Here is a 14159-nt window from a genome sequence, read left to right as displayed (position 1 = left end):
CAACCACCCCCTAAACCACAAGACCAGGGTCTGGGTCACCAGATCCTTGCCATACCCTCATGTAGCATGGTTAGTAGTTGGCTTTTCCACAGGAAAAGGTTGTGTTGTTTCTGTTTATCGACAAGCTAGTTGACTTGTATAAGAAAAAGAAATCCCTATGCATCATTTTCCCCCTAATCTGTGTTTATCTGTCTGTCCCTTCGGTCTTTGAGCTTCACAAGGTAGGGATTGGGCTGTCCCTTCCTGAATAGCTCGAAAGCCGCTAGCACGTGGTGAGTGCTGCCAGGAACAAACAGACCTACATTTTCAGAAGTGATCAGTGATTTTTGGTGCCTCCGTTTTGTGGGGCCCAACCAGGGCCAGTTCAACCACTAAGCAAACTAGGCAGTCGCCTAGGGCGCCAAGTGGCTGGGGGTGGCCAAAAGCGCACTCTGGGGAGGCGGTGGAGTGGAGGTGAGCTGGGGCAGGGGGGCACGGGGAGGGCCGCCTGCAGCAAGTAATGGGGGGGGGACGGTACACAGGGAAACCGCTCCCCACCCCAGCTCACCTCTGCTCTGCCCCCTCCCCTGAGCACTGCCCCGCTCTGCTTCTCTCCCTCCCAGGCTTGCGTGCCAAATAGCTGATTGGCGCCACAAGCCTGGGAGGCGGGAGAAGTGGCGGCGTGCTCAGGGAGGAGGTGGAGCAGAGGTGAGCTGGGGCGGGGAGCTGCCACGTGGCTCCCCGGGCCGAGGAGAGGGATGGGCCGACGGGGAGCTGCTGCAGGGGGGCGACTCAGGGCAAGGGGGGGTGGGGAGCTGCCAAGGGCTGGGGGGCAGGCGTAAGGTGGAAGTTTCGCCTAGGGCGCAAAACATCCTTGCACCAGCCCTGGGCTCAACCTGAGACACCTTCAAGGGCACCCACCCTCTGAAAATCAGGCCTCTTTAAGGTGGCTCAAATTGAGCTTCCATAAACTGAAGCCCCCAGCAGCACTCCGGAAACAATTAGGCCTTAAACAAGCATTAGATTGAACTGTTCTCCATTACCAACGTGTGGCAATTTCCAATTGAATCCTGCATATGTTATTTCCTGGGCCTCATTTCTTATCACACCTCCTGTCCTATTATTTTATTATTACGATAGAGCCCAGGGGCAAAGTGAGAAGGAGGGAGAATGTGCTGGGTTTTGTACAAACAGAGCAATAGATGCTCCCTGCCCCAGAGAGCTTCCAGTCTAACTAGGCAAGACAGACAAAGGGTCGGGGAAGGAGACAGAACACACCATGTCCGTGCCACTTCTTTGTTGGGACGGTGGCGGGGGGGTTAGTTTGTTGAATCTTTGGGAGGGTTTTGAGAGGAGGGAAACTAGATCAATGAAAATTCAAAGGCAGGGAGGGGCCCAGGGTAGGGAAGAAAGGAGGAAGGAGAGTAATAAGGCAGGCAGAACAAGGCCAAATCAACCCCCCCTTTGTTTCTCATACCCGCCTCTCATCCCCTGCCACTCTCGCCATGTGTGAAATGAGTACCCAGATTCAGCTCACCAGCTCCCTCCCCCATCGTTTGGGTCCCCCACTCCATGACTTATCTTGGTCCATCTTTTAGACTGTAAACAATCTGGGGGAAGGACTGTCTTTATCTGTGTCTTGTAAAGCATCAAGCATATTTCTTAACAACAGTATTACAAATCAATAGGATAGTGATTTACTATGTAGCGCAATACCTTGGCAGGGAGCAGATAAGATACTGTCCTGGTCCCCAGGGAAGTTTGCATTGTGAGTAAGATAGAGATGAAAAATACACAATAGAAGACCCACAGTGAGAGAGACAGAGAGAGAGAGGAAGAAGAGGGGTGGCAGGAGGGACCAGCACAAACAGCAGTGGGCAAGTCAGTCTAATTGCTGGTTTAGAAGCCACCTGGCTAGTTACCCTGGAATAAATGAAGCAATGTGAAATGAATACCTTTGGTGGATCAGTTTCATGGGCGATGTGAGTCTTAAGGAGGAATTTGGCAGACTGATAAAGGAGCAGTGTTGGGAGCTGGAAGTGGTCTCAGCCAAGCCTCCTTGGCTGTATGGGACGTGGCCCTTTGCAGATCCTCCTCTGTGTTGGGGAGGGGGTATGGGAGGTGTTAATTGGTCAGGGACTCAACTCCGTGCTCTGGGTGTCCCTAAACCTCTGACTGACGGAAGCTGGGTTTGGGTGACAGGGGTTGGATCACTCAATAATTACTCTGTTCTGTTCATTTCCTCTGAAGCATCTGGCACCAACCACTGTCGGAAGGCAGGATACTGGGCTAGATGAACCATTGGTCTGACCCAGTATGGCCGTTCTTATGTTCTTATCCTAGGGGCTCCAACAAGGATGCAGAGAACCCCTCTGAGGATAAAAAAAAAACCACATACACTTCTATTATTTCCATCTACTGGGACATCAGCTCCAGGGTGATACCTCTGAGCCTACCTGAATTACCGCTGAGCCTGCTTACTCCTGATGAGCCATCCCTGAGCCAGACTGGGAGATGAGTCCTCAGAGACAATCACCTGCAGGTCAAGTGATGAGCCACATGCCATTCAACTAGGGTTCAGACAGACCACAGGCAAGGACCCACCTGGGTGATCTCAAAGCAGATATATAGGCTCCTAAGGGAAGCAGACTGCTCAGCGTCACTACCTGGCCAGGAGTTTCAACACAAAATGGAGGCACCCAAAATCACTGACCACTTTTGAAAATGTAGGCCTGTTTGTGCTTGCTAGCCATGTGTATATGCTAGCGGCTTTCGAGCTATTCAGGAAGGGACAGCCCAATCCCTGCCTTGTGAAGCTCAAAGACCGAAGGGACAGACAGATAAACACAGATTGGGGGAAAAACCATGCATAGAGGTTTCTTTTTCCTATACAAGTCAACTAGCTTGTTAATAAACAGAAACACCATAACCTTTTCCTGTGGAAAAGCCAACTACTAACCATGCTATGTGAGGGTATGGCAAGGATCTGGTGACCCAGACCCTGGTCTTGTTGCTCAGGGGGTTGTTGCTCCATGTGACAGAGAAGTCACTGAGTTCCTTGTATCACACAGTGCTTTCAGATTTTATTTATTTTTTTTTTACTGCCATCACACATTATCTTGTTCACTGCAGTTACTGCTGCCTATTTTAACCTATCAGTATTATATTCTCCCTGCAACAGTCACTTGCTAGAAACTCCAAGAACTGAGTCCCTGGGCTGCTGAGAGAAAAATGAAAAAAACCCACATGGCACAACTCCAGTCCAGCTTTGTCACCTTCTGTGCAAACTAAAATCTCAGCCTGTCTCTCTGACACTTCCTCGTGGATGTCTAGCCACCAGCTCAAGCTCCATCTGGCTAAAGCAGAGCTGTTAATCTCCTACCCAAAGCCCTCCCCTGCGACCTCCTTTCTCAGTCCCTGTGGACACCATCACCATCTGTCACTCAGGCCCCTGACTTAGGCGTCATCTCCGACTTGGCCCTCTTCTAGAGCCTCCCATCCAAGCTATTTCTAAAGCTTGCAGATTCTTTCTGTGCAACATCTCTAAGCTACGGCCTGGCCTGTCCACCCACACAGCTAGAATGCTCACCCAGGCTCCCCTCTCACGTCTCAGTTACTGCAACATCCTTCTCTCTGGCCTTGACATATGCAGTCTTGCTCCGCTCAGCTAATAATTCATCTTAATTAATTAGCCTCTTACTCCACCTTTTCATGTTCTCTCTGTGTGTGTGTATATATATATATATATATCTTCTTACTATATGTTCTATTCTATGCATCCGATGAAGTGGGCTGTAGCCAACGAAAGCTTATGCTCAAATAAATTTGTTAGTCTCTAAGGTGCCACAAGTCCTCCTGTTCTTTATTCAGAATGCTGCTGCATTGGTCCTTCTCTTAGCCCTTCACTTTGACCACGGTACCCCTCCCTTTGCATCCCTCCATTGGTTCCTTCTTCTCAATTGCCTCAAGCACAAGCTATTTGTCGTCACCTTCAAGGCACTTCCCTGTCTGCCTCCGCACTACCTATCATCCAGGGCAGGGCCATCCCTAGCTATTCTGGGGCCCTACACAGCCCCCCCATGGGGGGGTAGGAGCTTGGCGGAACCGCCCCCCAGCACTCACCAGCGGCGCAGCTGGGGCCGGGCCCCTGCACTTTCTGCCGCCGCTGGTGAGTGCAGGCCCGGCCCTGCTACACTCCTCAGGGGAGTGAGGGTGGGGCTGGGCTTGGGCAGAGCAGGGTCTGGAGCAGCACGCAGCTGCGCAGGGCATCAGGAAATTTGGTGCCCCAAATTTCCTAGTGCCCCTATGCAGCTGCGTACTTTGCATATGGGTGAGAATGGCCCTGATCCAGGGGCAGATGTAGCCTTCAGATTCAGCGGGTGCGCTATACTAAACTCTTCTTGGATATGACTTTGCAGCAGTAGACAAGAGGGGCACAGACCATCCACAGCAGCACTCTCTGCCTCAACATTACAACCCAAGTCCTGGCCCAGCGTGGAGGGGAGGCCCTGAGGGGTGGGGGGGAAGCTGGAGAGCAAGCCTGTACCACAGCGGTGGCTCCTGTCCCACTGGGCTGGGCCCAGCTCCTGCTCCAGGCGTGGTGGCCTGGCGCATGGGGATGTAGCACCACTCAGGTTTGGCACCCTTGGTTTGATGATTTCTGTGTGCGCAATTGAACCCATAAACCCACACTGAACCCTGGCTAGGCGACGTCTCTGATTCACTCTCAAGCTGTCAGCTCCCCCCCGCCAATCAGCCTGTGACACAAGCCTTCATCATTCGCGCACCTGTTTAACTTTTCAGACAAGCACCTTTATGCTTTCTCCCCGGCTCAGGGGAGATGGATTCTTCCTAAAAGTGAGGCAGCCCTAAAGCCCCCCATCCATGGCCCCACCCCTCTACTTCCCATGAGGCCCCGCCGCCACCCAAGCTGGAGCCAGGCCAGGGATCTTGCCCATGTCCCTGCCCCTTGGATCCCCTGCCCAGCTCCCAACCCAGCTCTGGCTTCTGGCCTGGTCACGGGGCGGGGCCTTAGGGTGGAAGAGGGGGGGCAGGGAGCTGGGCCCGTGGCAAAAAGTGGATGGGCCATGACCCCTTGGCCCCTCGTTCCGGTGCCTCTGCCCAGGCTGCCCCTCACTCTTGGGAGCAAGTCCCCATAGACATCTGCAAAGCTCTCTCATTATCCTCATTACTCTCTATCACAGGGTCCCCTGCAGGCTTTCTCCCTCTTGAGCCTGGGCCCTGTGCTTAGGCTGGTATAATAAAGAATCTTCCACGTCTTCTTTTGCTGGATCACCCAAGTGTCTTTATTTACAGTGTTTGTGCAGTTCCCAGATCCCCCAACACCCTCCCCAGGGTCTCCTGGCTTTTGCGGCTTCCTTCTTTGGTAAGGAGACTGCAATACCACCCTCCTGTCTCCTCCCAGGCTAGCCTCCCCACTGAGGTTTGCCCACGGCTTTTATAGCCCTCTCGTGCCTCAGCCCAGCTGTCAGTGCTTAGCTCAGCATGTTCCTCTGAGCCAGCTGGGCTCCCTGCTGAATACCTGTGTCTCTACCTCTGGCCTCCTGGCCAGAGAGCAAGCTGCAGCCAGCATTTTGGCAGGGCCTTAAAGGGTTTACCCCTGCCCTGACACACCCTCCTTAAAACTCTTCCTTGCCATGATGCCTACAAAAAAAACTTAACAATGACTAGGTTGCTGGTGTGCTGAGACCACTACCTTTGATGCTGATCAATAGCGTCTCCTTGTTCCCCTGAATGCCCCTAGGGGTCTGCATCCATCTGTTTTCCCTGATCTTATACGTGGTAGTGTAAGTTCTTTGGAGCAGGGACCATCGCTTTGTTCTGTGCAGCCCCTAGCACAGGAGCGGTCCAGGCCCATGACTAAGGCTCCTTGGAGCTATGATACTACAAATAAACAAAACAACAACAAGAAGCAGCCACTGAAAAGTAAGGAAGAAAAACTTTGTACAACTATGGCAAAATCATCCTCACAGCAGGGAGCAGCCTGAAACGGATCAGGAAGGGACAGTAACACAGTTGTATACATCCCTTGAGATCTGTCCTTAGCACCGGTTCATGACGTATTTCAAAACAGTTCTAAAGTTTGTCATGCCAAGAAAGTTACTGTTGTTGTACCCATGTCAGTCCCAGGATATTAGAGAGATAAGGGAGGTGAAGTAATATTTGTCATTGGGCCAACTTCTGTTGGTGAGAGAGACAGATGTTGGTCCAGGTAAAAGATACTACTTCACCCACTTTATCGAAGGGTATGTCTACACTACGAAATTAGGTCGAATTTATAGAAATCCATTTTTTAGAAAGCGATTTTATACAGTTGATTGTGTGTGTTCCCACTAGCGCATTGAGTCGGCAGAGTGCATCCACTGTACCGAGGCTAGTGTCGACTTTCAGAGTGTTGCACTGTGGGTAGCTATCCCACAGTTCCCGCAGTCTCCGCCGCCCATTGGAATTCTGGGTTGAGCTCCCAATGCCTGATGGGTCAAAAACATTGTCGTGGGTGGCTTTGGGTACATGTAGTCAGTTGCCCTTCCCTCCATGAAAGCAACGGCAGACAATTGTTTTGCGTCTTTTTTCCGTGTGGGCGCCATACTGCTTTCAACAGACGGTGCAGTAGGACTGCAAACCATCGTCGTCATCCACCACTTCCGCTGCAACTCTGCTCTCCTGATGCTAAGAATCCACTTCGCAGGTCCTCTATATGATCCACCACTTCCGCTGCCACTCTGCTCTCCTGGTGGTCTCGCAGGGCCCTTCCGCTGCAACTCTGCTCAGCTGGTCTTGTCTCGCCATACCACAGCAAGCGTGAAGCCCACTCAGCTGTTGTGTCCTGGCAGCAGACGTTGCAATAGGTCTGCAAGACTGGTCATCCACCCATCGCTTCCCCTGCAACTCTGCTCTCCTGCAGACGCCATACCACAGCAAGCAGGGAGCCCGCTCAGATCACTGCAGCAGTTATGAGCATTGTAAACACCTCAGGCATTATCATGCAGTATATGCAGAAACAGAACCTGCAAAAGCAGGCAAGGAGGTGATGGCAGTGTGGTAACGAGAGTGATGAGGACATGGACACAGACTTCTCTCAAAGCACAGGCCCTGGCAATTTGGCCATCCTGGTGGCAATGGGGCAGACTCGTGCCCTGGAATACCGATTCGGGGCCCGGGAAACAAGCACAGACTGGTGGGACTGCATAGTGTTGCAGGTCTGGGATGATTCCCAGTGGCTGCGAAACATTTGCATGCATAAGGGCACTTTCATGAAACTTTGTGACTTGCTTTCCCCTGCCCTGAAGCGCAAGAATACCAAGATGAGAGCAGCCCTCACAATTCACAAGCGAGTGGTGATAGCCCTCTGGAAGCTTGCAACACCAGACAGCTACCGGTCAGTCGGGAATCAATTTGGAATGGGCAAATCAACGCAATCACTGAGCTGCGCTGTCAAGGGTAGTGACTCTGGGAAATGTGCAGGTCATAGTGGGTGGCTTTGCTGCAATGGGATTCCCTAACTGTAGTGGGGCAATGGACGGAATGGATATCCCTTTCTTGGGACTGGATCACCAAGGTAGCCAGTACATAAACCGAAAGGGGTACTTTTCAATGGTGCTGCAAGCACTGGTGGATCACAAGGGATGTTTCACCAGCATCAGCGTGGGATGGCCGGGAAAGGTACATGAGGCCAGTGAAGAAGCTTGGCAACATGTGACCTCCAGAAGAGGTAAGCGGAATGTCCGGGTTCCAGTAACACAGACACAGGTAACTAACCGCTTTCATGTTCTCTCCACAGGTACCATTGCGGAGAGTGGACCAGATGATATGTCTGGGGGGAGAAAGCAGAAGGAGACCCCGCTGGTTGGGAGGCATGAGATGCGATGTCCTGAGGTTGGGGGTTCCACGACCACCACTCCCAAGAGGAGAAGGCGGGTGGTGGTGGTCGGGGACTCTCTCCTCCGGGGGACTGAGTCATCTATCTGCCGCCCTGACCGGGAAAACCGAGAAGTCTGCTGCTTGCCAGGGGCTAAGATTCGTGATGTGACGGAGAGACTGCCGAGACTCATCAAGCCCTCGGATCGCTACCCCTTCCTGCTTCTCCACGTGGGCACCAATGATACTGCCAAGAATGACCTTGAGCGGATCACTGCGGATTACGTGGCTCTGGGAAGAAGGATAAAGGAGTTGGAGGCGCAAGTGGTGTTCTCGTCCATCCTCCCCGTGGAAGGAAAAGGCCTGGGTAGGGACCGTCGAATCGTGGAGGTCAACGAATGGCTACGCAGGTGGTGTCGGAGAGAAGGCTTTGGATTCTTTGACCATGGGATGGTGTTCCATGAAGGAGGAGTGCTGGGCAGAGACGGGCTCCATCTTACGAAGAGAGGGAAGAACATCTTTGCCAGCAGGCTGGCTAACCTAGTGAGGAGGGCTTTAAACTAGGTTCACCGGGGGAAGGAGACCAAAGCCCTGAGGTAAGTGGGAAAGCGGGATACCGGGAGGAAGCACAGGCAGGAATGTCTGAGAGGGGAGGGCTCCTGCCTCATACTGGGAATGAGGGGCGATCAACAGGTTATCTCAAGTGCTTATATACAAATGCACAAAGCCTTGGAAACAAGCAGGGAGAACTGGAGGTCCTGGTGATGTCAAGGAATTATGACGTGATTGGAATAACAGAGACTTGGTGGGATAACTCACATGACTGGAGTACAGTCATGGATGGTTATAAACTGTTCAGGAAGGACAGGCAGGGCAGAAAAGGTGGGGGAGTAGCACTGTATGTAAGGGAGCAGTATGACTGCTCAGAGCTCTGGTACGAAACTGTGGAAAAACCTGAGTGTCTCTGGATTAAGTTTAGAAGTGTGTGCAACAAGAGTGATGTCATGGTGGGAGTCTGCTATAGACCACCGGACCAGGGGGATGAGGTGGATGAGGCTTTCTTCCGGCAACTCACGGAAGCTACTAGATCGCATGCCCTGATTCTCATGGGTGACTTTAATTTTCCTGATATCTGCTGGGAGAGCAATACAGCGGTGCATAGACAATCCAGGAAGTTTTTGGAAAGCGTAGGGGACAATTTCCTGGTGCAAGTGCTAGGGGAGCCAACTAGGGGGAGCGCTTTTCTTGACCTGCTGCTCACAAACCGGGTAGAATTAGTGGGGGAAGCAAAAGTGGATGGGAATCTGGGAGGCAGTGACCATGAGTTGGTTGAGTTCAGGATCCTGACGCAGGGAAGAAAGGTAAGCAGCAGGATACGGACCCTGGACTTCAGGAAAGCAGACTTTGACTCCCTCAGGGAACAGATGGCCAGGATCCCCTGGGGGACTAACATGAAAGGGAAGGGAGTCCAGGAGAGCTGGCTGTATTTCAAGGAATCCCTGTTGAGGTTACAGGGACAAACCATCCCGATGAGTCGAAAGAATAGTAAATATGGCAGGCGACCAGCTTGGCTTAATGGTGAAATCCTAGCGGATCTTAAACATAAAAAAGAAGCTTACAAGAAGTGGAAGGTTGGACATATGACCAGGGAAGAGTATAAAAATATTGCTCGGGCATGTAGGAAAGATATCAGGAGGGCCAAATCGCACCTGGAGCTGCAGCTAGCAAGAGATGTCAAGAGTAACAAGAAGGGTTTCTTCAGGTATGTTGGCAACAAGAAGAAAGCCAAGGAAAGTGTGGGCCCCTTACTGAATGAGGGAGGCAAGCTAGTGACAGAGGATGTGGAAAAAGCTAATGTACTCAATGCTTTTTTTGCCTCTGTTTTCACTAACAAGGTCAGCTCCCAGACTGCTGTGCTGGGCATCACAAAATGGGGAAGAGATGGCCAGCCCTCTGTAGAGATAGAGGTGGTTAGGGACTATTTAGAAAAGCTGGACGTGCACAAGTCCATGGGGCCGGACGAATTGCATCCGAGAGTGCTGAAGGAATTGGCGGCTGTGATTGCAGAGCCCTTGGCCATTATCTTTGAAAACTCGTGGCGAACGGGGGAAGTCCCGGATGACTGGAAAAAGGCTAATGTAGTGCCCATCTTTAAAATAGGGAAGAAGGAGGATCCTGGGAACTACAGGCCGGTCAGCCTCACCTCAGTCCCTGGAAAAATCATGGAGCAGGTCCTCAAAGAATCAATCCTGAAGCACTTAGAGGAGAGGAAAGTGATCAGGAACAGTCAGCATGGATTCACCAAGGGAAGGTCATGCCTGACTAATCTAATCGCCTTTTATGATGAGATTACTGGTTCTGTGGATGAAGGGAAAGCAGTGGATGTATTGTTTCTTGACTTTAGCAAAGCTTTTGACACGGTCTCCCACAGCATTCTTGTCAGCAAGTTAAGGAAGTATGGGCTGGATGAATGCACTATAAGGTGGGTAGAAAGCTGGCTAGATTGTCGGGCTCAACGGGTAGTGATCAATGGCTCCATGTCTAGTTGGCAGCCGGTGTCAAGTGGAGTGCCCCAGGGGTCGGTCCTGGGGCCCGTTTTGTTCAATATCTTCATAAATGATCTGGAGGATGGTGTGGATTGCACTCTCAGCAAATTTGCGGATGATACTAAACTGGGAGGAGTGGTAGATACGCTGGAGGGGAGGGATAGGATACAGAAGGACCTAGACAAATTGGAGGATTGGGCCAAAAGAAATCTAATGAGGTTCAATAAGGATAAGTGCAGGGTCCTGCACTTAGGATGGAAGAATCCAATGCACCGCTACAGACTAGGGACCGAATGGCTCGGCAGCAGTTCTGCGGAAAAGGACCTAGGGGTGACAGTGGACGAGAAGCTGGATATGAGTCAGCAGTGTGCCCTTGTTGCCAAGAAGGCCAATGGCATTTTGGGATGTATAAGTAGGGGCATAGCGAGCAGATCGAGGGACGTGATCGTTCCCCTCTATTCGACACTGGTGAGGCCTCATCTGGAGTACTGTGTCCAGTTTTGGGCCCCACACTACAGGAAGGATGTGGATAAATTGGGAAGAGTACAACGAAGGGCAACGAAAATGATTAGGGGTCTAGAGCACATGACTTATGAGGAGAGGCTGAGGGAGCTGGGATTGTTTAGTCTGCAGAAGAGAAGAATGAGGGGGGATTTGATAGCTGCTTTCAACTACCTGAAAGGGGGTTTCAAAGAGGATGGCTCTAGACTGTTCTCAATGGTAGCAGATGACAGAACGAGGAGTAATGGTCTCAAGTTGCAATGGGGGAGGTTTAGATTGGATATTAGGAAAAACTTTTTCACTAAGAGGGTGGTGAAACACTGGAATGCGTTACCTAGGGAGGTGGTAGAATCTCCTTCCTTAGAGGTTTTTAAGGTCAGGCTTGACAAAGCCCTGGCTGGGATGATTTAACTGGGACTTGGTCCTGCTTTGAGCAGGGGGTTGGACTAGATGACCTTCTGGGGTCCCTTCCAACCCTGATATTCTATGATTCTATGATTCTATGATGCTCGCATCTTCAGGAACTCTTGTCTGTATGAACAGCTGCAGCAAGGGACATACTTTCCAGACCAGAAAATAACATTGGGGATGTTGAAATGCCTATAGTTATCCTTGGGGACCCAGCCTACCCCTTAATGCCATGGTTCATGAAGCCATACACAGGCAGCCTGGAGAGTAGTCAGGAGCTGTTCAACTATAGGCTGAGCAAGTGCAGAATGGTGGTAGAATGTGCATTTGGACGTTTAAAAGCACGCTGACGCAGTTTACTGACTCTGTTCAACCTCAGCAAAACCAATATTCCCATTGTTACTACTGCTTGCTGTGTGCTCCACAATATCTGTGAGAGTAAGGGGGAGACGTTTATGGTGAGGTGGGAAATTGAGGCAAATTGCCTGGCCACTGATTACGCACAGCCGGACACCAGGGCGGTTAGAAAAGCACAGCAGGGCGTACTGCGCATCAGAGAAGCTTTGAAAACCAGTTTAATGACTGGCCAGGCTACAGTGTGACAGTTCTGATTGTTTCTCCTTGATGAAAAACCACCCTTAGTTCAGTCTACTTCCCAGGAAGCCAACCACCCTCTCCTCCCCCCTTCAATCACTGCTTGCAGAGGCAATAAAGTCATTGTTGTTTCAAATTCGTGCACTCTTTATTAATTCATCACACAAACAGGGGGATAACTGCCTAGGTAGCCCGGGAGGGATGGGGGAGGAGGGAAGCTGTGGGTGGGTTGGGGGAGGCGAGAAGGAGGGAAGGACAAGGCCACACTGCACTTCAAAACTTATTGAATGCCAGCCTTCTGTTGCTTGGGCAATCCTCTGGGGTGGAGTGGTTGGGTGCTCGGAGGGCCCCCCCGGTTCTTGGGCGCCTGGGTGAGGAGGCTATGGAACTTGGGGAGGAGGGGCTGCAGTGGTGGTCGGTGCCTTTTCTGCACCTCAACCATATGCCGGAGCATATCAGTTTGATCCTCCACTAGCCTCAGCATTGCATCCTGCCTCCTTTCATCATGCTGCCACCACCTTTCCTCTTGATCCTGCCACCTCTCCTGTTGCTCCAGCCATCTATCCTCTTGCACATCCCTCCTGTCCTCGCGTTCATCTTGTGCTTTCCTGGACTCTGCCATTGTCTGCCTCCATGCATTCTGCTGGGCTCTTTTAGTTTGGGTGGACTGCATGAGCTCCCAGAGAACATTTCATCGCGAGTGTGTTTTTTTCACCTTATCTGTGCTAGCCTCTGGGACAGAGATGCTAGTCACAGCGTTGAAACATTTGCAGCTGCAGGAGCGAAAAACAGGAGTTTAAAATTGAAAAAGACACATTGGCCATTTAAAAGAAGGGGCTGATGTTTTCAGGTTAACGTGCTGCACAAACCCAACTAAACCCCCAACACACCCAATTCTCTGGGATGATCGCTTCACCCCACCCTGCACTGTGTGGCTAACAGCAGGGATGATTTCTTTTCAGCCACAGGCAAACAGCGCAGTAGGAACAGCCACCTCTGATGTCCCCTTAATAAAATTCCCCTATTTCAACCAGGTGACCATGAATGATATCACTCTCCTGAGGATAACATAGAGATATAAAGAATGGATGTTGCTTGAATGCCAGCAAACACCAGGACCACACGCTGCCATGCTTTCTTATGCAATGATTCCAGACTATGTGCTAGTGGCCTGCCGTGGTAAAGTGTCCTACCATGGAGGACGCAATAAGGCTGCCCTCCCCAGAAACCTTTTGCAAAGGCTTTGGGAGTACCTCTGGGACAGCTTCATTGAGATGTCCCTGGAGGATTTCCGCCCCATCCCCAGACATGTTAACAGACTTTTCCAATAGCTGTACTGGCCTTGAATGCATCCCAAGTCTTCAGGGCAAATCAATCATTAAACATGCTTGCTTTTAACCATGTATTATATTTAGAAAGGTACACTCACCAGAGGTGCCTTCTCTGCCTTCAAGGTCTGGGAGCCCGGTTGGAAGAGTATTGGCTCTAGGGTGATCCACAGTTCCTGGCTGTCGGGGAGAATGGTTTCTCCGCTTGCCTGGTGTGCGCTATCTTCCTCTTCCCCAAAATCCTCATCCCTGTTGCGCGAGACTCCATTGCAGGAGTCTACGTATAGGTGTGGGGTAGTTGTAGGGGCAACCCCCTAGAATAGCATGCAGCTCATCATAGAAGTGGCATGTCTGGGGCTCTGACCCCAAGCAGGCGTTTGCTTCTTGGGTTTTTTGGTAGACTTGCCTTAGCTCCTTAAATTTCATGCGGCACTGCTGCAGGTCCCTGTGATAGCCTCTGTCCTTCATGCCCTTGAAGATTTTTTCAAATATTTTGGCATTTCATCTTTTGGAATGGAGTTCTGATAGCACGGATTCTTCTCCCCATACAGCGATCAGATCCAGTACCTCCCATTCGGTCCATGCTGGAGGTCTTTTGTGGTTCTGGGACTCCATGGTCATCTCTGCTGATGAGTTCTGCATGGTCATGCCACGGTGGCCAAACAGGAAATGAAATTCAAAAGTTTGTGGGGCTTTTCCTGTGTACCTGGCCAGTTCATCCAAGTTGAGAGTGCTGTCCAGAGCGGTCACAATGGAGCACTGTGAGATTGCTCCCGGAGGCCAATACCATTGAATTGCGTCCACACTAACCCAAATTCGACCCGGCGATGTCGATTTCAGCGCTAATCCCCTCATCGGGGAGGAGTACAGAAATCGATTTTAAGAGCCCGTTAAGTCAACAAAAATGGCTTCGTTGTGTGGACGG

Source organism: Dermochelys coriacea, chromosome 3 (genome assembly GCF_009764565.3).
Source record: "Dermochelys coriacea isolate rDerCor1 chromosome 3, rDerCor1.pri.v4, whole genome shotgun sequence".
Lineage (NCBI taxonomy): Eukaryota > Metazoa > Chordata > Testudines > Dermochelyidae > Dermochelys > Dermochelys coriacea.
Note: the sequence above shows the minus strand (reverse complement) of the source record.